Here is a 23,299-nt window from a genome sequence, read left to right on the forward strand (position 1 = left end):
GGACCATTTCCCACATCTGTGTTTTCCATTAAGACTGAGTAACAGCCTCTGGAGCACACACTGTTCTGTGTGCATCTACTCAGTGACTGTGAAAACAAAACTGTCTGTTATACAAATATTGGGAAATAATTTTCTAGATAAGTTGTGCATGTATTCACAAGTAAAATATGCAGCCATACCAGTCTGTGAACACAACACACCTAATTTGTATGTGCAAAATAAGAACTCGAGGCAGATCAGTACTTTAGAGGAGACCAACCTCGGAACTGGCAACACCGATCCATTGGAACTGTCACTGTCAAATGACAGTGCAACAGCAACCACCCAAGAAAAGCCATGTCTTAATTTCTGCTTGAGCTGGTCTCACCAGCCTTCCTCAAATCCCTCATCCATGAATTCAGAATATAACTCAGACAAGAATGCTCCTATTCTGACCATCTGATGCACCATTCAGGGAAGCTCAAGTTTTATTAAGCCCTATAAACGATCACATTTCTACTCCCTTCTGACAAAAGTCACCTAGAAAGTTAAAAACTCTATCAGTAGCAGAGAGTTGTTTCCCTAATAAAGTTTTAATGTGATTGACATTTTTGTTGCAATTTTGGTACAAAGGGAAAGACTCAATCTCACACATGCAAATAGAAACTTCAGGTTATAAAAGCTGACAATGAAGAATGGCAAAATTTCTAGTTGTTGCAAACAGGCATTTTATCTTATTAAACCAGTTCACTGTTAACTCAGCAATTCTGTTTATGTACAGTGATTTTTTTTTCTTGGGCTAACAATATCCATATCAATGTGATGGGTGTGGTTCAGATCAAGAACATATGCTGCTAGCTGGAAAATTGCATTTGACCTCTGATTTTTCTTATCTCTTTTCAGGGTTTGTTTTCTCTTAAGTTTAAAGACACTTTCATTAAAAAAATTATTTCCTTTCTTTGTGAGGCTGAATCAAAAGCCACTAAAAACAGTGAGAGTCTTTCCATTAATTTAGTGGGGCTTCACATTAGACTTTCAATTAGAAACAGTAAGTGTAGAAGTATAAAGAAACTAAAGATAAAGGAAAGGGGAGCAGGAGGTGGAAATGTTTCATGAACATTTACAAACCTCTAAGGTTTCATTTGGCTTTATGTTAAGTTTAGGTCAAAGGTTTGGGTCAGCTTTTGTTCTCCTCCATCCCCATTTGCTCTGATCTTTTTTTCCAGAGGGGAAATCTTGACAGATGCGCTGTGAAAAGGGAAAAACTGGCCTGAAAAGCTGGACTCAAGACCTGGTAGAAGCAGAATGATGAGGCAACCGCTTTACAGTTTGTTTTCCCATCACAGAGATTGCAATTCACTCAGATATAGTAGTTTAATGTTTGAGTGAAACTTGCAGATATTTTAGGGAAACATAATTAGAGGTCCACATTATGATTAACACTCCTGCTTGGCATCTCCTGCAACTCACCTCAATGGTGACAAACAGCAAAGTTGAGTTTTAGGACAGTGCCATGCCCTGAGGCAGAAGCATTGACTGGGTTTGCCACTTGTAAATCTACTCACTTGGGGACAGTATTTTGTTGAGCAGTGGCAAAATGCAAAGTCTCCCCCAGGGAGATGGATCACTTGTCATCCAAAGGTTGCAGGGCTCTGGGATGGCAAAACTGCTGTGGCCACCAGCCTTTGCTTTGCATTGACAGGAGAGGGGTGAGGAAGAGAGAAGAGAATTTTGGCACTCAAGACACAGAGATACAAATAAGACAACTCCATAAGGAGAGATAGTATCTTTGGGTTAATTTATTATTGGGTTTTTTTTTAATTTCTATATGATTAGCAGAAAAATCAGAGCAGCTTCCTGGCATGTCTTCTAGCTATCTCAAAAGGTAAGTACAGGTTGAAAACAGTTACTGAATTTAACTGAATTATGTTGATCAACTGGACATTTTAAGAGGAGGCTGGGAATAAAAAGGGTAGCTGGTGCCTGGAGAGGAAAAAAAGATGCTAGTGAGCAGAGGTGATAAAATCACTAGCCCTGGGGGACAGTGGGAGAAACGGGCAACTCTCAGCATGGGAGCACTAAACATGCAAATCCTTCTGCTTCATTCCCAGCTCGCTTCTCCTGCCTTACATCCCATCTATTCCCACCTTGGTCACACCAGAACGAGTATTTGCAAGGCCAGACTCTAACCCAGACCACTGAGAGCTGGATGAACACCAAAACACTGCTTGGACAGGCTTCCTGGATGGCATGTTACACATGCTTTGGCTCAGGTTCATCCTGTTAAATTTGGGCACTTAACCACAGACTAAGTCCCTAATTTCCTGAAAATCCCTCTCCAGTGAGCAGAGGGAGATGGGCACCCCCAGGAGCAATCCCTGCTGCTGGAAACATCATTTTTCTCTCTTGTCACTGCCTGTAGAGGAACCCCAGGACAGGTCACCCTGCTGATCCTGGTGTTGCGTAGGACATGTCTGGTCTCAACTTCCATTCAGAGGCTTTCCCATATCCGTACGGGTGTAGGGGCCATGGTGTGGCCACAGAAGAATAGACACAAAAATAGGTTTCTGACCTAATTCTCACCAGTAGGCAGCAGTGAGAGAGGCTGCTGGAGCTGAGGGGGAGTAGATCAGGTCATAACCATGCAAACCACACGGATGTGTTGGTGAGCCGAGAATGACATTGTTTCTCCAAGCTGGCTTTTCCAGCTTTCCTGTTTAAGCCTTTTCTCTCTCTTCTTCTTGATCCTTGACACACAGACCTGGATGACTTTTCCCTGCCTTCCATTTCTGTTGATGTCATATTTTCTTCTGTGTTTATGTGAAACAACATTATTTGCCATGGTTTTGAAATCAGCTCAGAACATAGTTGCTGTCTCACAATGTCTATTTTGGAAACAACATTTAGGAAACATTTTCAGCCATGAATATTTGAAGATTTTTACATTGAAGGCACTTTCAAGTATAAGATTTTTTGTGTCTCAAAGGAATTGCACTGTAATACTGTGATCCTTTTTATTAATTGTTTTCCCTTCTGATTTAAATTCAGACATATTGTGGATTTATATTTTTACTTTTCATCTATAGCAAGTACTTTCCATGCTAGCAGGCTATCAGTGATTCCTTCAATGAACAATGGAAAATACCTACTCCTTGAAGGATTTTACTCTAGATAATTTTTAAATTTTTTATTTCTAGACTATATTTTTAATTATCAATATTCTCTGGTGTTTCATCTTCCACATAAACTTCTAATGCTTTTAGGACATGTTCTTTTTAGACACCCAAATTATTTCCTTATAAAGGCTAAGCTGGCTTCATGCGACAGGAAGCCCTAAATACCTGAGAGCTTTTAGTCTTGTTTTCTCCTGTGGGATGGTTTACACCAGCTTGGCTGAAGCCCTGTTCCAAGCAGAGGGACCGGATGATGTACACCGCACACATCCAAGCAGTCCCATTGTAATCAGTTAATAAGATGAGATAATTTAAAAGAAAATATTTCCTTTGTCCCATACAAATAACATTTTCATTACTCATTTCAACTGGCTAAACAGCAAAACCAAAGCTTTCTAATAATAAAAAGTGTATGGCCTTAAAGCAAACACTGCCAAAACTAAAGATGCTGGAAATTTTCTTTCTGGGACATGGTGCAAGAGAAATGATGGGGATTTTTATCTTTGGATCACAGATACTTAGGGCCAACTGGGGAACTTTCTTTGAAAAAATTAAAAGTTCCCTCAGAAAAATAATATGTTAACCGTGCTGACTGACTCCCAAAAAAGGAAAACGACTGCAATTTTACACAAGACATCCCATTTGGTCCCTGTTCATGCCTGGGAAGGTGTGTTTTCCTCAGAGTGAGACCATTGCTGCCACATCCTCCCATCTCAGTTTAGCTAAACCCCAAGAGTTTTCTCTCTGTTATGTTGTCAGGATGCTCCTTACGACCCTTCTGTAAACCAACAGGACAGGTCTCAGAAAACTTGGTGAGATAGTTTAAGCTCCATTTGCACAGAGCAATCTCTTTCTGTTACAGGAAATCAAGGAAAGAGGACTCAGCCTTCCCTTTGGTTCACAATCAGAGTTCTCAGGTATCCTATAGATGAGGCTATTTAGGGTAAACTCAAAAGAACCCAGTACACTCTCAAAACAGTTTATGAGCTTGCTTAGCTTTAAAAAGCATGAATGTTGCTACTACTGTCAATGTCATTTGGGCTCAGATTTCTGAAAAAAAAAATTTCTTTTTATTTTTCTTGGGTGTTTTGTTTTTTTTTTTTTTGTTTTTTTTTTGTTTGTTTGTTTTTTTTTTTGTTTGTTTTTTTTTTTTTTTCAATTAAATAAGCACATACCTGTACATATACTCACATTTCTTCAGAGGTTTGGGGAAATTAGATGTAAATGACTGTTGGTGAAACTCAAATGCTGTGTGTTGGTGCCGGTATTCAGAGACAGCTTTCCGGGATTAGATGTCCCCAGCTAACCTCAGCTGTTAAGAATTATTTTGGAGCTTGGCCCTGGCAGGTGAGGGGGAACCATGAGGAGGAGAACAAAAGGGTTTCTCTCTCTTCTGCCCCTGCCTCCTCCCTTTGCAGCGTTGGGCAAATGTGGTTTTAATTCAGAAATACAAATGTCATCTTCAAAGTCAACTCTGGGGAGGAAGGGAGGGAAAAGAGAGTTAAAAAAATTAATCAATTGGATTGCAATTTATCAAGACTTTTTTACTGTGAAATTGAACTGGAAAGTCTTAACATCTGAGCGATGAGCAGTAGGGGAGCTTCAGAGAGGCTGGGAGTGCTGGAGTTAGAATGTAATGAGCTTTCAATGCAAAGGACTTCCCTGTTGTCCCAAACAGCTTCTAATATTTTGTTTTCTTCAAGGCCAGATCTGATGTAAATAAACTCGTGATCCCACGTAGCCAGGAATCTAGGGAAAACAGCTCCACTTTACACTCTATTCTTGGAGCTCCTAAAGCAAGCAAAAGGTGTCACTGAAAACTGTTTGGGACCGTTAAGTAGTAAAGAACCATTTTTTTCCCTATGTTATCAGCCACCTTGTGCTTTTGCAAGTCTCCAGGCTGGGAGTTATTTTTGTTTCCTCCGAGTTATGGCAGCCACAATGCAACCGCTGTGTACGTGCTACAGCTCTGACAGCAGATGTGAATAATGGAAAAGGGCTACGAACACAAGTCGTCACCTGGAGTGCTTGCTGTACTTTCTTAATGTATGTGACATTGACATAATACGCCCTGGGGCATTTTGGATCAGATGGCGTTTGTCTGTTCCACGTGTTGGTTTTATGAACAGCAATCAAGTTGTGAAACACATGTAGGCAGCGTGTGTGGTGGGTGTCTTTCCACCCTGTTCATGGGTGGGAAACACACGGCTGTACTCCCAACAGAAACCCTGTTTTGCCATCAGAGGAGAGGGCTCCTGATCCATAGCAGGGTTTGTGGTGAGCTGTCTGGATGATGCTGCAGGGTGATGGTGTTACACTGTCATTTTATCTGACTGTATAACATATACAGCACCTAGAAACAGCTTTTAAGATACAGAGAAGCCCTACCAGATACATCCCACAGGAGCTGACCTGTGAGCTCGATATGGTCCTCACCAATATAAAAAATTAAAGCCTTACTTTCCAAGCATACAGGCTGGATAGGAGTGTCGCAGCTCATCAGAGGGTGAGCCCAAGCCCCTCTTCCTTAGGCTGTGAGGCAGCAACCAATCAATCAGATACACAGTCCATAGAGCTGTGTCAGTGAATTACCAGCACCGAGAAGTACATCTCCCCCTCCCACAGCCCCCATCCTTCAGAAGAAAAAGTCCATTTCTGTAGGGACAGGAAGCAGAATTAATTCCACTGTGATTTCCTCCTCTAACTCCTTCTCCCTGACACCCCATTCCAGCTTTCATCCTCCTATCTGGGCTATTTAGTCTAGAGCAGTGAAGATGAAGAGGAGACGTGATAACAGTCTTCAATTATGTAAAAGGATTATACAAAGAGGAAGGCAATAAATTGTTATCCACATCCACAGGCAGAGCACAAAAAATAATGGGTTTAAATGCAGCAAGGGAGAACTAAGTTCAGCACTAGAATAACTTCCCTGCTGCAAGGGTCATTAGGCACTGGAGGAGATGGCCCAGGGAGCCTGAGGGATCTCCGCTGCTGGCGGGGTTAAAGAAACACATTAGGCAAACATGTGTCAGGAGCGGTTTGTGTGGGGGTGGATGAGATGACCTCCTCAGGTCCCTTCTAGCCCTATTTTCTTCTATACCATAGTGATAACCATCCCAGCCTTGCTCCTTGGCAGACAGCCACAGCAGAACTCTACTCCGCTTGTGGTTTTTGGTATAGGATGACAATTGTCTGGCAGCAGCACACTTGTCTCAAGGAACTGATGAAGCCAGAAGATAGGATGATCTCTCCAGTCATCACACAGCAAGCACAGCAGGACCCAGAAGATTACTCTGCCCGCTCCTAGATCACTTCATCGTCTCTTAAACAGTCAGCAAGAACAACTCAAGCATCCTAAGAGCTCCCCATCTCTGCAGAGGACACGGGCTCACACTCACAAACACACACTATGACTCTAAAGCAGGGGCACCTCAGCAGCCTCCCCCAAAACATAGGAGTATCCCCACAAGCAATACACTTGAAGAGAGTTACTTTGCCCAGTGCAACAATACTAGACACCTTGGACTGAGCTTGCATCTGCAACTGGTACAGCCTGGTCTTGCACAGCCCTTACAAGAAGCAGCATCCCCTGAGGTGCTCTACTCTGAAATGCACTTCTCTCGAAATTTCACTGAAAGTGTGACTGATCATATGTTTACATAAGGATATTCTTAAGTGCTTTGCTGGACTGGGGCCTTACCCAGCTACATTTCAGGCTCTTGGATATCAGTAGGGATTGATTAACCTCTCTGCATGACCTGGGCATTGAAAGCATACATGTGTCCAAATGAGGATATTTTACTGAATATAATTTTACTCTGTGTTTTAGATATCCTAGGAAGAAAAAATGGTCAATAACAACAAAACCAGAAAATGGTCACCCTTTCTAACCATCAAAAAGGTGTGAGTGAACCATAACAGATGTAATTTGTATCATTACTGCTGATGAAGTTGGTAACCTTTAGCAAGGAGACATGGATCAATAGCTACTTGAGAAGATGCAGCTGCAGATATCTAAATGGGCATGAACTAGGAAGTGAGGTGTAAAAAGTAATGGCAGATTATTTAAAACAGATGAAAGCTGTGAGGTAGGCTTGTGACCTTGAAAGAAACAGATAAGTAAAAAAGTAGAGAAGGGCACCAGTGATTTATATACTTGCCCTGCACAAATATTACAATGCTTATTGAAGGGTGTAGTAAATTATGAACAAAGTAGAGCTGTATTAGATTAATGACAGGGGAATTTATATAGGAAAGTTGACGTCTTTGGAACATAGACAAGATAAATTAGTTTTATATTAACTCTTTTGTTTCCAGGCTTGAACATTTATTTTTCTGCCATGGAGTAATTTGACTTATGCTTGGTAATTACACATCGGTTTCCAGATCTTTGTAACACCCGTAGAACTCAAGGTATGGAAAGCAATGGGACACCAGGAGGGGGTACCCATGGAGATGGAGAAGCGAAGTGCTAAACGTTGGCTGTTCACCAAGGACTTCTTTCTGCCACTGTAGAAACAGGTGGGAGTTCTGGGATTGACCAAGAGGCTCCCAAACTTTATGGTGATTACTGTAGTAATGTCTAGACCTCTCAGTCTTGGATCATATCATGCTAGTGTCTGTAAAAAAGACAAAAGAAGACAACCATCTCCCACAAGTTTTGAATCTAGCAAAGCAGGGAAGAGCTTAGTAGGACAACAAAGGACCACAACATGAAATGGTTTGCACATGGTTATACAAAAAGGTGGGCCAGGACCTCCAAATCCATCTTCCACCTGAATGTCTAATCTAGACTAAAGGGAAGGATGTTTCTGTCTGCAAAAGCAAACATTTTGAACTGCCTTAAGGGATTCTGTTAAGGAAAACAAAAGGAGAAGAAATAAAGTCTACCTTAAGCAGTTTTCAATATATGTAGTTATGTTTGCAAAATGCATGTATTAATCCCAGCCTGTTTATATCAGTGAGAAAGACAGATCAGCCATCACAGTATTCATAATTACATACGGAAATATACTTATAATCGTATAAAGTCCCAGCAGTGACTCCAACAACTTCTTGGACCACTGCCATCCATAAAAGAGCTAAATCTACAGGGAAAATGTTCTGGGGCACAGTTTGCACCAGTTAATCAGGTCATGGTCAGCTGCATTACTGGGACACACCAGTTTGCTGATCATTAAGGTCTGTGATTGACTTTTGCTGCAGAATGAGTGAGTGGCAACGCTCTCCTCCAGCCCTGAGGTTGCACCTAGTGAAATCAGTGGCTGAATTCTTACCTCCATCACCAGCGTAAGGCCCGAGGAATTGGCACCATACGGCGCAATGCTCATTATTCACCACTTGCCATGTACAGATGACCTGAAAATCTGACCCACAGCCCAGTGAACCCCCTTTGGATTTCTCTGTGCTCCGGATCAAGCCCCAAGAGAACAATTAAAATGAATGAGCTCAAATAAAAATGATTTTTTGCGAGTGTATTTCTGATCACTTTTGCATGCTGTTCTTTGCTCCCTGTAACAGCCCTTGCCCAGGTGTAATGTGGCCAAAGAAAGTTTTAGCTTAGAGAGGATTGCAGTTTAATATCCGTACTCAAAAGAGCTGCTTACAGTGGAAAAATAAGTTGGCTAAGAAATCAAGTATATTCAACAGAATCACCACCCACAGAGAATAAATTTTTCAGGTAGGATAGTGTAGGTACAGCTATTATGGAAACATGAATCTTCAGCTCCTTTACATTATTATGGTTTTCCTGCCTTGTAAGATTTGTTGGAAAAAGTGGAATATGCTAATGATCCTCTCTAATTTGTCTCCCTTGAAGTTTTGTGTGAGCAGAGTAACACATTCTGTTTGAACTCCTTAATTCCTATATAATTATTTTTAGTTACATTCTCTTTAACCCTGTATGGGCAGCTAATGAATTAAAAAAAATATATAGTCTCCTTGAATTACCTACTGTAATTTCTCACCAGTGTTAACTTGAATTTAGTTGGCAGCTACACTCTTAAAAATCATCATTAAAACCCTTCCTAATCCGTGTGTGATCTGGACAAAGAGTTTTCCCCTGTGCCCTTCTGCCTCCATGTCACTCAAGATCTCATCCTATGCCATCCAAGGCTCTAGTATCTAAAGACTGGAGTATTTCAGCTCTTCCATCTGCAAGAAACAAAGGACAAGTACGTATTTATTGGTCCACAACCGTTGCTGTCCTGTGATGAGCTAACTACACATATGCAGGGAAAGCAGTCCCATGAGACTTGGGGTGGACAACTTGAATTAGACTGGAAAGGCAAAAGCTGCGATGGGGCCTGCCGCTTCTGCACAGCCGTGACACTGTCTGCAAACACACTCTTTTGCCATGAGAAAGTGCGAAAAAGGAGGCCTGAGAAAAAGGAGGACAACTCCCTTCATCCCACACTCTGTCCTTCCCCTGCTCCACCTCCATGAGAAATGGAAACTGATGGCTGCCCAGCTTCACCCTCACACCTGCAAAACCTTCCAATGGCCTCATTTCCTCTCTCCTCCGCATCCTCCCACAGAAATGGGTCTATCTGTTAAACAGACATAACAATACTGACTTTTTTTGGTGAAATATTTTAAGATGGCCTGTGTCTGTGTATGAAAATGGGGGATTAGTTTTCCTTAAAAATCTGCATTTTCTGAAGATTATAGGAAAACATTTTTAAAGGAAATCCATAATTTTGTTTTGGAAATTTTTGCCCTTACAGTCTTTTCTTCCTTGCAGAAAAGTTTCATCCAGATTTCTTCATGGGACTTTCAATATGTACATTCATGTTCTGACTTAAATAAGAAAAAGAATCAAAACCCATAAATGTTAATAGAAACAAAATTTTTTGTCCTGATTGTGAAAAAAACTATCATGATAATACAACAGTGAAACATAAAGCTAAAAAAATGCGAATATGGAAAAAACTTTGCCATTTGAATCCATCACTGTGAAATAAAGTAGTCAATACCACCTTAACAAAAAAACATTAAAAATATCTCAGCAACACCTGCCTGTGAAATGCTTGATTTTTATGAAATTGTTCCCTACAGAAAATTGTCCCATAGAACTTTTTAACTCTACTTAATCAGCAGAAGAAAAAAAAAAAAAGAAAGAAAGAAAAAAAAAAAGATGATTCTCATTTCCTTTTCTAAATGAAAAATGTCCATTTCATGAGGGAAAGGTCAGCTGTTAGGCAGAGTGCTGATGCACTTAAAAGAACTTAAAATCTGCACGTGGACTTTCTCACATCCCAAATATTCCTCTCCTTCAGCCTGATGGAGAATTTCTGTTTAAAAATATGGTTTTGTTCTTTGTCCCACTATTACTCTGAATGTTATATCTTTCTTAGAATTTACTCTTTCTGAAACATTTTCTGGATTATATACAATAAATACTGTTTTATGTCATAATCACAGCTAAACAGTTATAGAAGTGTTAAATAGCTACTGTGACATGTCTAATAAATAGCCATCTAACCACATTATAAATAACCTCAAATTCAGTCCAATAAATATTGCAATAAATTTGGTTTTGTCAGTACATCTGTATAAATATCAGTAATAAGATAGACAAGAAGGGCTAACCATACTAAAGATCTTTGATTTTGGAAAAAGTCCATGTGCAATACTTCATTCCCCTTAGGGGAAAAAATAAAATTATTCAGCAGATAATATAGCTTGGGGAAAGGGAGAATTCTTGAAGAAACTTTGATTTATTTAGACTAGAAAAAATGAGACATGCAAAGCAGGGCATGTTTAACTGAATGTCTGTGCAAGTTGCGCAATCTTTGCACGAATTAAAAAGCAGTAACTTTCCATCTATTAATTAGCTCCTATTGCCAATACCATTGCCAGCAGCTGGAAACACTTACTGAACAAGACAGACAGATAGGTACCTTTTTCTTCTGGACTGCAATCCTGCATTGTCTGCCAAAACTTCTGAAAAATATTCCAAATATTTGGCTGACTATTTAGTAGCCTTATCAATACCCGTCGCATCAGTGTTCCCTCACCTACCACTCACTTTTTGCCATCCTTTGGATGACAGAATCCAAGAATATCTCAGCTGGAAGGGGCTGGCGTGGCCCTGGCAGGAAGGAAAGATCTGTCCCCACCTCCCACGCCTGATGCTGAGCCCGTGCGTGCACCACGCGGCCGACGGCCAAGCCTCAACCAGTGCCACAGGCACCCCGTGCCACAGCAGCGGGAGACAGGTTGTTCATCCGTGCTCTGCTACGCAGAAAAACATTTTGCACTTCCACTGCTCAAGTTTGGACACCTTTAGGGATCCTCCCTGGCTTTGCTTTCCCATTAAGCAAAATACCATTCACTCGTTGAGAGTGGCAATGACAATACCTGACAAAGTTCTGTGTTTATTTCAGTCTGTTTAGTTTAGCTTTTTTTTAGTATTATTTCTGTTTATAAACTTAGCCAAAAAAAAAAAAAAACCCAAAAAAATCTGCTCAGAGGAAGCTTTCCATACCACTGTTCATTCCCTATTTATATCCTCCTGGAGCTCTGGGATCAGAAGATATTTCTACCAGTTTCCCCCCATGTCAGTCCGCTCATAGAAAAAAAGACAAGTTATACAATAGCTCTACTGTTACACAAAGGATGTGCATAAGCATCTGCATAATCTAATATTTTCCAGAATAATGGGTCATGTATTCCACACTGGTCTCTAACTGCTCAGTTCTAGTAAGGACTGTGGAGGCACACAGTTAAATTATGAGAAAAAGGGAACATTTCTTCCACATTCAACTTCAGTTATCAGCAATGCATATTTGATGGTATTAAAGGTTGCCCATAGGAACTGAAATTCTGGGCAAAGCACTGTAGATGTGAAAACACTGATTTTCCAGGAGTCTACGGACCACGTCAGGATGAGAATCATAGGTGCTTACATTGAAAACACAGTTCCTTTGTCTCCTGTTTCTTGGGACAACACCACACGGTGAGCCTGGAGTCCTCATCAGCTACATCAGTTGACAAGAACTTTCCAGGATTTGATGTACCTGCAAGAGAAGAGACCAAAGATGTTTGCTCTAATAGGTGTTAATCTTGCTCTTTCCATTCAATCCATGGTAGTCCAGCCTTAGGCTACTCCACTTGTTCCCCATACATCCGTCCACAGGGGTCTGCAACATTTTCTTGCATTTGACAGCATCTCCCATCTCTGTAGATATCTGGGCGTGGAAGGAACGGTCTTGGACCTCCTCAGATTTTATATAGTGCCATCAAAATCCACTCCATCTTCACCAGCTATAGCCAATTTTCTGTCCAAGGAGAAGCACGGTACATGCATAAGTGCTGATCGCATATGATTGTTTTCTCCAGGTGGCATCTAGCTTTGAATTTTGTAAATAAATACAACACAGTCCATATTGACACGCTGTCTTGTTCTGTCAATGCAGTATCCCAAAGAGGGACAGCTTTGGGGAAAAATCTGAGCTGCCTCTTGACTGAGCAGTGAAAGGATCTCTACAAAGTGTGGGATGGGCAGATTTGAAGCAGAAAAGTGTGTGGGTACAGAAGATCCCTTTTCCATTGATTGCTTTAAAGCACAGTCTTGTTAAATGTGGAGTGTAGATATAGGGAAGCATAAGCCTCAATTAATAAGTTATATCCTGCACATATCTAATTATAAACCCATTTGACTCTAGCCTAAACATCCTAATCTTAGTCCCAAATTATACAAATCTGCCTGGAGCAATGTAAAACAGCAACAACTCATGCAGCAACTTGCTAGCCTCAAACTGTCCATGTTGTTCTTTCAGTTATCACAGTTTATTTTTTGGACACTGAAACTCCAGAGGCTACTTGCTGCAGAGCAGCAAAGCACAATAGAGAATACAGTGATTTGTGGCAAATCACTTTGAGGACGAGGGGAACTTTTTCAATGATTTCACTGTCTGTCTGTCTCCACATGATGCGCTGCAAAGGTTAATTCGTTTTGAAATCCCCATTTTTAATTTGTGTTACTGATCAACCTAGCAATTATAAATGTTAATCTGTACTTCGATAGCTTTAAATTTAGAGATTGAGATTGTTGCACTAAATAAAAATTTCATCTCTTGCTGTGATTTATTAGGACTCGAATGATACAGATAATCCACTGGGTCAGAGCACTGATATAAGCATGATTTCAAGGCACATCCTTAATTAGTTTTAAAGCAGGACAGACCAATTTATACTGCTTTGATTTACATTGGTTTTGCTAATTGTGGTTTAAATAAGAACCAGGAAATCATAATTTAAGTAACTCAATTTGCATTGCAGTTGTGCCTTCTAACAGATATTCATAAGGAAGTTATTCTCAGAGACTGACAAGTAATAGAAATGTTTAATAGTAAAGAAAGGTACCTTTGAGGTTGCATTTCATATTTGTTTTTATTAACTAAGAGAATACATTAAAACTATACTTACGTCACTATATACCTCAACATTTATTTTGTTTTTTGATTTTTACATTTGATATGTGAGAAAACAGGACATAGCATTTTTAGTCACCTGATTAACTTTTTAATGTGTGCTTTGTGTCATGCTGCTTCTGAACAAAAATATCCAGAACAACATGATTGTTTAAATAGAACTACATTGTGTCTTTTATATTTTAGGAAATATTATCAAAATATTCATTACATTTCAAGGTAGTTGGTGTACCTAACAGTGAAAATATCAGCAATTAACCAGCTGAGTTATTTTTTCCTTACTTCCATGTTCTCCAAGATCAAAATTAGTCAATCTCACACTCCCCCACACACCTTTTACTCATAAAATGGGAGAGGATAAACAAATTTTCCTCTTCTTTCAACTCCCAGTTGTTTTCCCAACTTGGAATATTCTAGTCATTAAGTAATGTAAAGTAGATAAAATAAAAAGAATAAAATGTTCTTTTTGCACCTGCAAAAAAGGCTACAGCTGTCAAAATCTAGTTTATTACTTAAGAAGCTACAATTCCAGGTGTCTAGCTAGTAATTTCTCCTGTTTAGTGATTCTTCAGAATTTTGGCAATGAATATATACTTCACTGTTATTTTTATGTAAGGTTTTATTAATAAGAAAATATAATTTTGTTTTAGACATGCATAACAAATTTAGGCCATTGTCATTCCAGAATACATGTCTAAGTTTAATATTAAAAAGAGAAAAATATTCATTTTAAAATTAAAGGATGTATGGACATGTGTTGTAAAAATACACATGGGGTTCCAGTCACTAAGGAATAACTGACAAAAGGACAAGAACCTGAATGGATTAATTCACATCTATTTTATAAATAAACACAACAAAAACACTCTAGGTTTTTTTTTGTCCAGAGGATTTTCCTCGCACTCTCAGCTCAGAACTGAGCCTGTGTCTGTCTGAAACATCATCTCCATCACAGAAACACTTTGCTGGTGTGTGTGATACTTCCTACCACAACCTGAATTTTGCAGGAGAGGCTGTGCACAGGACACCGTTGTCTTACGGTTAGAAAGGAAACTTGGAAAAGCTCAATGTATATGATATATGATAAAGTATGATTTGTACCAGTTATACCTGATAGAAATCTTTCCCAGCCAGGCAATGAAACCTCTTCTCCACACACCATCATTCTCAGACAACATGACAGAAAAGGCACAGCTCTAAAATCACAGTGTTCTTTATTAATCCAAATACTTATTCTAAATTCTATCTAAACCTCTACTTGATTAGAAATTACTTAGCTAAGTTAATATGACTGCTGAGTAAGTAAGAGAGCTTTCCCACGCTATTACTTGGCACATGTCTAGAGCAGAGTTTCTTACCACAGTGACTTGGTTTTGGTTGTTCCCATCCCCGTCAGCAGCAGCAGGAGCAGGGCATCAATGCCGATTGCCCAGGGAGGCTGGCAGGAGGGCAGGACTGGGGTGTACACACACACCCCCCTGCGCAGTGTCACCACCACAGCTCAGAATGGACTTTGGAGCTGAATACTAATTTTTCCCCATGCTATTCTCAATATTTGGGACTAGGAAATCCTGTTCTGTGGGCCAAAAATCTGTGGTGTAACAGAGATCAGGCAAAGGAACTCCACATTCCAGTCTTCACTCAGGGTTCACACTAGTTGTCCTTCATGTTTTAGTCATCCCTCAAAATTTGTAGCATTGCACTCATTTTCAAACAGTTTTCTGTAATGAGGCATCTGCTTTAATTTCTGCATCAGTGTGCTGAAAACGATGTCAAAGATGCCACCTAGTACTTAGTTACCAGTGCTAACTGGTAAAAATTCTATGTTGGTCCTTAGCTCCTGGAAATTGATTAATTCCCCAGTAGGGTAAGAATTTGAAACTAAATTAAACAAGCAAGCAAGTTAGCTTTTCACCAGCTTGCTGAGCTTGCAGTACATCAAAAAGGTCCAGAAGCACTGGGACCAGTCAGGCACACACCTAGGAGGAAGCAGGACAAAACATTCAGCTAACATTTCCATAAGACCCTGAAGAAGTATTTCCCAATCAAATAAAAATTTGAATGAAATAAATTCAAATGAAAACTTGATAAGCAAACAAAAAAAAAATACAAAAAGGTAAAGGTTTATGTGGAATTAATTTTTCGCTTATCCTAGACTTCAGAACAGACATTAGTCTAGAGAGGTGCCAGAAACAGTAAGTGAAGAGCTGTCACTGTGCTGCAGCTCATACCCTTGTGGGTTCCCATTAGCAACATCTCCTTTTCTGCTGAAAACCATTATAGTTTACAAATCCTTTATACAAGCGTCAGCCTACCTAGAAATAAGAACTTATACGTGCAGAATAGACAAAAGGTATCAGTAAATATCTCAGTCCTGTGTTTGGAGAGATGCAGTATACATTCAAGACCAATTAAATACTTTAAAACCTTAGCGAGTACCTACAAGAGTTATGTCTACTAAAGCCATCGGGTCTGCAAAACTTGCATAGGAGAATCATAGAAGAATTTTGCAAGGGGAGGCTCTTGACACACTGATGTAATTTTTAATGTTTTGGAAAACATAGGAAATCCCAGCAACTGTTGAATCAAGTTTGAATGACTTTCTGAAAGATGCAAATTAGTCAAATATAAACCATTAAATAAATACATGGAAAACATAATACCTTGGAAGAAATAAACAAGCAATACATGCCACATCAGACTAAACAAGCTAGCTGTTCTTTCTTGGCCTTGCATTATCTTTGAAACCACTGGAAAATAATCATAAAGAATGGTTTGAAAAAATAAATAAAATGGAAGAAATAGTTATTTCTCCCTACCACTTGTGTTTGAACCAGTGCAGATCTGCCTAGAGTCTAACATATCTTCTTTAATTCCTTCATGTTGACAGTGAAAAATGCTATACAAAAGCCCAATATATCTAGTCATCAGGAAATTACCTCTCTGTATGAGAATTCCTCAGTTACACAAGGCTAAGAAAGTCAGGCTGCCCCTCCCAGACAGCACCCAATGAGCCAGACGAGGGGTGCCTGAGGAACCACCACCGCCCCCCCTGATCCTGGCCATGAGGTGGATCCCCTATTTTGGAACGTGCTTGCCACACAACAAAATAGTCAATGCTTAAATGACACTGAATACTGTATGTTTAATCCCAAACTGATCCAAAATTCAGGTCAGCTCTCCTGACAGCTGTGTTGTTAAGAAATGAGCTAGATGGTGGAGCTAACTGAGATGCCTGTGCTAGCTAGATACTTCACCTCCTGTGTGGGGAGGGTAAAGAAAGCAAAGTAAAACTAGCTGACATCAGGAAAATTGAGAAGCTGTAATTCATACAGAATTGGCCCAGAAATAATCAGATTCTTAACTCTTGTATTTGTTCCTGGACCAGATCCATTCCAACAAGATAAACTCCTCAGTACAATATGCAGCTCTTCACATTGATGTAATGAAGTGATGGGTCACGCTGATGTTGTTGTAGCCAGGATTTATTAGGAGATATTATCGCCTGAAATCAGGAATTGAAGGGGGCAGAGATATTTTGGTTTGACTCTGCAGATAAGTCTTTAAAGCATGTTTAAATGGGTGGGATGAAATCAATCAAATTAAGGTGCTGTGCATGGGTGTATCTCCATTGACCTCAGAGGGATTCCAGTGTACATTGGTACAGGATCTGACTGGTTAGGAATTAATGTATAAACCAGGTATGTTTATTAGCAAAAGCAGGCACACCTCCTACAGGTAATTCAGCATATTTTCTCTCCTTTCCTGAAAATAAAATGCTCAGTGCAGATACAAAAGCTGCCTTCCCTGTTGATCACTTCTTGTCTCTGGCATGTTGCTTGCATTCTTCATTCAGCAGCAGCTGTGCATAGTTGGTCAAACATTCCAAGTTGTTTGTCAAAGTTTTCCTAAGGCTTTTCATCTCCCTGCTTTCCTGTGAGGTGCCCAAACATAACTCATCTCTGTTGGCTTTTGGAGCAGATTAATTCAGAGCGCAGCTTCAGAACTAGCAGGTAATCAGTCAGCTGGAGTTTAAACTGGAACATTTTTCCCTAACAAGGGCAACAAAAAGGTGAAGAAGGTATTTCTGAATTAGCACATTTTAATTTAGGTGGTAGATTTCCTAGAGGCATGCCTCTAATGCCAACTCATGGTCAATCCTTTAACTAAATGTGATCTAAAATGCCACAAGATGTGGAGGAAAGCTAATCAAAGCAGATGGTATGATTTACCACTTCCTAAATGCACAGAGGGATATCAAATCGTAGCCTCAAGCTCTTGGGCCCTGAAGCACACTGCACCACCCTGTATCCATGATGATAGAAGGAGAAAGCCTCCTAGTAACATCATTCCCACCTGTTCACAACCTGTTGGAGGTGTTACTGTAAGGGATCACCCCCAAGGAGGAACCAAAGGCCACCAGCAGCCAGGGCCAGGGATGCAGGGGACCTTTGCAGCACTCCTCATCTATCTGGCATCATAATGCAGGAAAAAGGGTTTTGCTGATCTCACTACACATGGTTTCTACCCTGCAGTGAAGAGGGAAATGGATTATATCTGAAACATTTTGGAGCCCTGATCCATAACCAGCTAACTGATAATCGAGTCTTCTGTAAAGATGAACTCCGTGGAATTTTTTTAACACAAATCTCTCTCAATCTATTTTATTTTGAGTTATCTCCTAGGAAACAGTCCATTCATGTCAGCAATAAAGGAGTAGGATGCCATGCATAGATAGGAATGCTTGTTAACCTCCACCCTCAAAATGCTCATCCCTACAAAACAGAAGGAGGGAGGGCAACAAGGGACTTGATCTCAGCTGACAATCAGTGGGAGCCTGGCTCCTATCTGTGCTTCAAGAGTTCTCATACCAAATTTATGCCCAAATTGTGTCATGTGATATAGGCCAAGTAGATGCACAGGTAGTTGAGCGATGTCAGGGATTAATTTGACATGTCATAGCTCCAGACCCCAAAATGATTTATAGGTGTGAAAAACTTTCTTACCTTAATCAGCAGGAATATTCCTGTGCATTAAATCAGATGGGCAAGAACAGAATCAGTCTCCAGAGGAAAAAAACCTGAAAACAAAAACCCAGGGTGTAAGGACAGTTATTTATCATGACCTCTTTGTTTTGAAGAAAAGAAAAAAAAAAAAAAAAAAGACAAAGATTTGAATTATAGCTATTTGATGGGTAACACTGCAGTAGACAAGTCAGTCCTTGTAATCCACTGGCACCAGCAGCAGAGGACTAAATCAAATGTGGTATTATTAATCTTGTTTATCTATTAATACAATCCATTGCAATGGTTATTCAATATTTATTTTGTCTACCTGAATTACTGCATACTTCATTCTCTTTTGAAAACTAGGAGAGTTGAAACAGTGCAGCATTGCTTTTTAACTGACAGAGCTTTAATCTTTTTCTCATAGTGGTTTTACCTGACCTATTGTTTGAAATAGTAAATAAATTAGGTTTTTGCAAGATAAGGAGTTCCTGTATTAGAATTCTATTGGTGATAGTATCATGATACACCTGACACTCCTTATAAATCACAGAATTATAGAATGGTTCAGGTTGGAAGGGACATTAAAGATCATCTAATCTCAACCCCCCTGCCCCGGGCAGGGCCCCCTTCCCCCAGCCCAGGTTGCTCCAAGCCCCTTCCAACCTGGCCTTGAACCCTTTCAGGGAGGGGCCAGTGTCTCACGGCCCTCACAGGGAAGAATTTCTTCCTTATATCTAATCTAAATCTACCTTTTTTCATCTTAAAGTCATTATTCCTTGTCCTATCACTACATGCCCTTGTAAAAAGTCCCTCTCTCTGGCTTTCCTGTAGCCCCCTTTATGTACTGGAAGGCAGCTGTAACATCTCCCGAGAGCCTTCTCTTCTCCAGGAAGAACACCCCCAACTCTCTCAGCCTGTCTTCATAGCAGAGCTACTCCAACTCCCTGATCATCTTCGTGGCCTCCTCTGGCCCCGCTTGAGCAGGTCCATGTCCTTCTTACACTAGGAGCCCCTGAGCTGGACCCAGCACTGCAGGGGGGGTCTCACCAGAGCAAGCAGAGGGAGAGAATCCCCTCTCTTGACCTTCTGCCCACACTTCTCTTGTTGCAGCCCAGGACATGGTTTTCTGGACTCTGAGCACACATTGCCAGGTCATGACGAGATTCTTATCAAATACTCCCAAGTCCTTCTCTGCAGGGCTGCTCTCAATCCATTCTCTGCCTGTGCCCAAGCACAAATACAGGCTAGGTGGAGAATGCAGCCTTTGCTTTCGGACTAGTGCCCACTGTTCTGCCTTGAGGGTCAGGTAGGATGAGTGCTCTTGACCTGACACAATACTGTGTGAAGACATTTTTTTCACTGCCTTTGAAGAAATAACATCCACTACACTGAACAACATTTTAAAGTGATCATTCTATATCCAAAGTAGTAAAATTCTACCTTCTAGGAAGTAAAATAATCACTTGCAAAGGTCAGAAAAGACTTTCTACCCTACTTACAGAAATAAAAATAGTCTGTGTCTCTTCTCTCTTCTCAGCTAGTCATATCCATCACTGCACTCTCAATTTGGTACAAAATACCCCAGAGAAAAATAGATCAGATTTATCTAAATCATTAAAAAATGCCTGTTGCTGCACTGCAGCTTTTTGTCATTCGACTCACACTGAGATTCACAACCCACCATCTTGTTCTACTTGGCAATGAAGAACCAGTTGAAAGTCAGATTGGAGGACAAAATGTGCAAACAAAGACCTTGAGAGAAAATCACTTGCCACCTTTTAAGTTCCCACCACCTCCAGGGTGTGGGTGAAAGAAGGTTTGCAACTACTATGACTAAAAAACCTTTTTCCTTGACCTTGCTCCTGAAGGAACCTTGCCATATATTCATTAAGTCTGGTTCCAGGTTCAGAAAGGCAAGAGAGATGTCAAGTCAACATCAGGAAGATCCAGGAAGTCATCAGCATGATCCACAATGCAGGTTTCAGAATCAGCTGGCATTTTGCATTGTTTTTATTTCATATGGGAGAATTCAAATGAAGAACTTAGAACGACCTTAAAAACTGAAAACAGAAACAAGAGAAAGCTCTTAATGCCGCTATGCCATAATCCATGCTACCCCAAAACATCCTCCAAGGCAAGAAACTGAAAAACCCCATCAAGGAAACAGCTCCATAAAACGGAAAAATAAAGTATAAACAGAAAAATAAAACCAGACGCCAATGTGTACCCAAAGGGACTATTAAAAGCAAAATGTTTGTCAGTATAGGATGCTCCACTGCACACATCTGGTGCTCTCAGCAATACAGAGCATTTCTTTAATTGCTACACCTGAGACTGAGAGCAAGAAATAAATCTAGGGGCTGATCTCAATGCATTTTGAGACAGGTGGAGATGAGTAGCAGCATGGGGATTTCATTGTCAATAATCAAGCAGTTATACATTACCACGTTAAACAGATACGTTCAGGATACAGCTATGTGTCTATAATTTGATGACTGTTTTTTAATTCCTTCTGGTGCCAGACTTCACAGAGATAACTGTGATAAGCCTCCTATTTGGTATATATCATCCAATACTTTTTGCAAGATCCAAGATGTCAGTACAACAATATCTAGTGGCAAAGGCAAGGGACTAGAAGTCAGAGCAGCTGGGCTGACTCTAGACTGCGGCTTCTTCTCACAAGGGTCATTGCGTGTTGCTGAACTTCTCTGTTCCTGTTTTATTTACTCATACTGTAAGTGCTGGCCACATGTTTAGACAGCACCGTGCATAATGGATCCTCATTCTCTCCTGAGCCCTTAGAAATGTGCAAGTTAGTATTGTCCACTCAAATTCATGACTTAGACCTTTCCATAAAACAAACACAGTGAAGCCAATGCATCTCTTGGGAGAAAAGGATTCCAACTTAGGCACATCGCCACCGATGCAGCTTCTAACAAGAAACTGTTTGATATTTCTAAACCGGAAAATAAACTACTGGTCCTCTTGCTCAGCATCTCTGTTGCCTTCACCTCTCAATGGGATGGTGAGAGGTTCCTCAACATTTTTTAAAGTGGTGTGAGTCCATACAAAGAGTATTTTAAATATTGATGTTAAAATGTTCGCATCTTTATTAGATGTTTTGCTCTGAATCCAAGCTGAATATTCCGAAATGAATTTTAATAATTTCTTTCAGAATAACACCAAGGTTCACCTTTTCATGACTCAGTTAGCTATAACTTGTCCTTTTGTGAACAATAGCATGTCATCTCCCATTGCCAGCTGCTATTATTACCTACACATTTTTCAGCTGTTTTTCATGTAAACCTGGTGACCTGGTACTCCATTTACCCAAAATTTTGAGTTCTCATTCCTGTCATTACCCAAATTAAGAATGACATCTCTTGAACCACAACGACTGCCTGAGAGTATTCTCATCCTTTGCAAAATGGAGATTTAGTCATACATTGTCTTGTAGCACATTTAAGATCTGGAAAAGATATTAGGTTCCCAAGTCTCATTCTTCAGGTTGGTGCTCAAAGATAATCACATCTTTAGGACTTACAATACTAAGCACATGATACAGAGGTGTCGTTAAAAGTCACTACGCTTAAGCAAATCTGAAACAGTTCAAATAGTGTCTTTCCCACCCAACTTGCCGTGCTTTGACACAATTTATTAGAAAGAAGAAATACTTGAACTAAAAAGCAGACTGGGCAATTTTTCTTTTTTTTAAGTGACAGAAAATTTTCCAGGTGTCCTGGCCCGTTGTTTTGATTAATAGCAGTGCAGCCAAAGGAGAGGACTGTGTGAAGCGTTCAGCAACCAAAGAAGTCAGTACTGACTGTCATGATCAAACTACAATTTTTTGGCAACCGTGGTCAACAGATTCCTGATTTCATCTTTTATAGAGCACAAGCAGAACAGGACATCAACAATTTCTTTCCTGAAGACCAGTGGTTTATTTTGTCTACACCTCCTGGATGTCTATCCCTTTGGAACAATGCTCTGCAGACCTTACTATGTTTGTACAGATAATGTCAGAAAACGTTACCTTAAAATTGTCAAATCAGGACCAAGCCCAAGATTCGCTGATCATTCTTTTTAATGCTCAGGGGAGCTGAACATATTTTGAATGTCTAATTGGGTTTGCAAGAAATGTAATACTTTCTTAACAAAGCTTGAATTTGCACCCTGAAAAACAAAAAAAAAAATCAAAACCAAAACATTAAGCATTTTAAATGTGCTCTTATGCTGATACAGAAAAAAAAAAAAAAAAAAAAAATCAAGGCAATATCAGAATTGGAAAAAAAACCCCCACAACTCAAAACACCCCAAATCCCAGCTATGCTGGTCCTAAAATAATTTCTTGTGATGTAGTTGTCGCATAGCAATATATTTTTCATGCTATATTATAGATATATAAATAGAATACTGAGCATGTATATACTATTCAAAGTAAAAATTAATAAGGAATGCATATACGTTGATGCTAAGAAACAATTTCTAAATGAAACATTTCCTCTTTTCCTCATTTTTCAGAAACTTTTCAGTCAGTGGACTTCCAGACTACATTTCTCTTTCTTTCTAAGGAAAGATTCCTCTATACAAAGTTTTCTGACTAGGCCAATGACATGATAACTATTTCTTTCCTGTTTAGAAATAACCTGAATAACATGAAGTTGAATTTCAGGCTGAAAATACCTCTTCATTGTGCAACTAC

At 39.9% G+C, this 23,299-nt stretch overlaps 1 long non-coding RNA gene across 1 annotated transcript; it reads right to left on the reverse strand.

Annotated features, from left to right (window-relative positions):
* Positions 1 to 4,344: 4,344 nt before the first annotated feature.
* On the reverse strand, positions 4,345 to 22,750 carry LOC116959911. The gene is made up of 5 exons (XR_004406081.2): positions 22,631 to 22,750; positions 20,453 to 20,657; positions 18,595 to 18,668; positions 12,062 to 12,172; positions 4,345 to 4,626 (listed from the first exon to the last, which is right to left on the reverse strand). It is a non-coding gene; the product is annotated as an uncharacterized LOC116959911 (long non-coding RNA).
* Between the last annotated feature and the right edge of the window lie 549 nt (positions 22,751 to 23,299).

Source organism: Tyto alba, unplaced genomic scaffold (genome assembly GCF_018691265.1).
Source record: "Tyto alba isolate M040663 unplaced genomic scaffold, T.alba_DEE_v4.0 Super-Scaffold_3, whole genome shotgun sequence".
Lineage (NCBI taxonomy): Eukaryota > Metazoa > Chordata > Aves > Strigiformes > Tytonidae > Tyto > Tyto alba.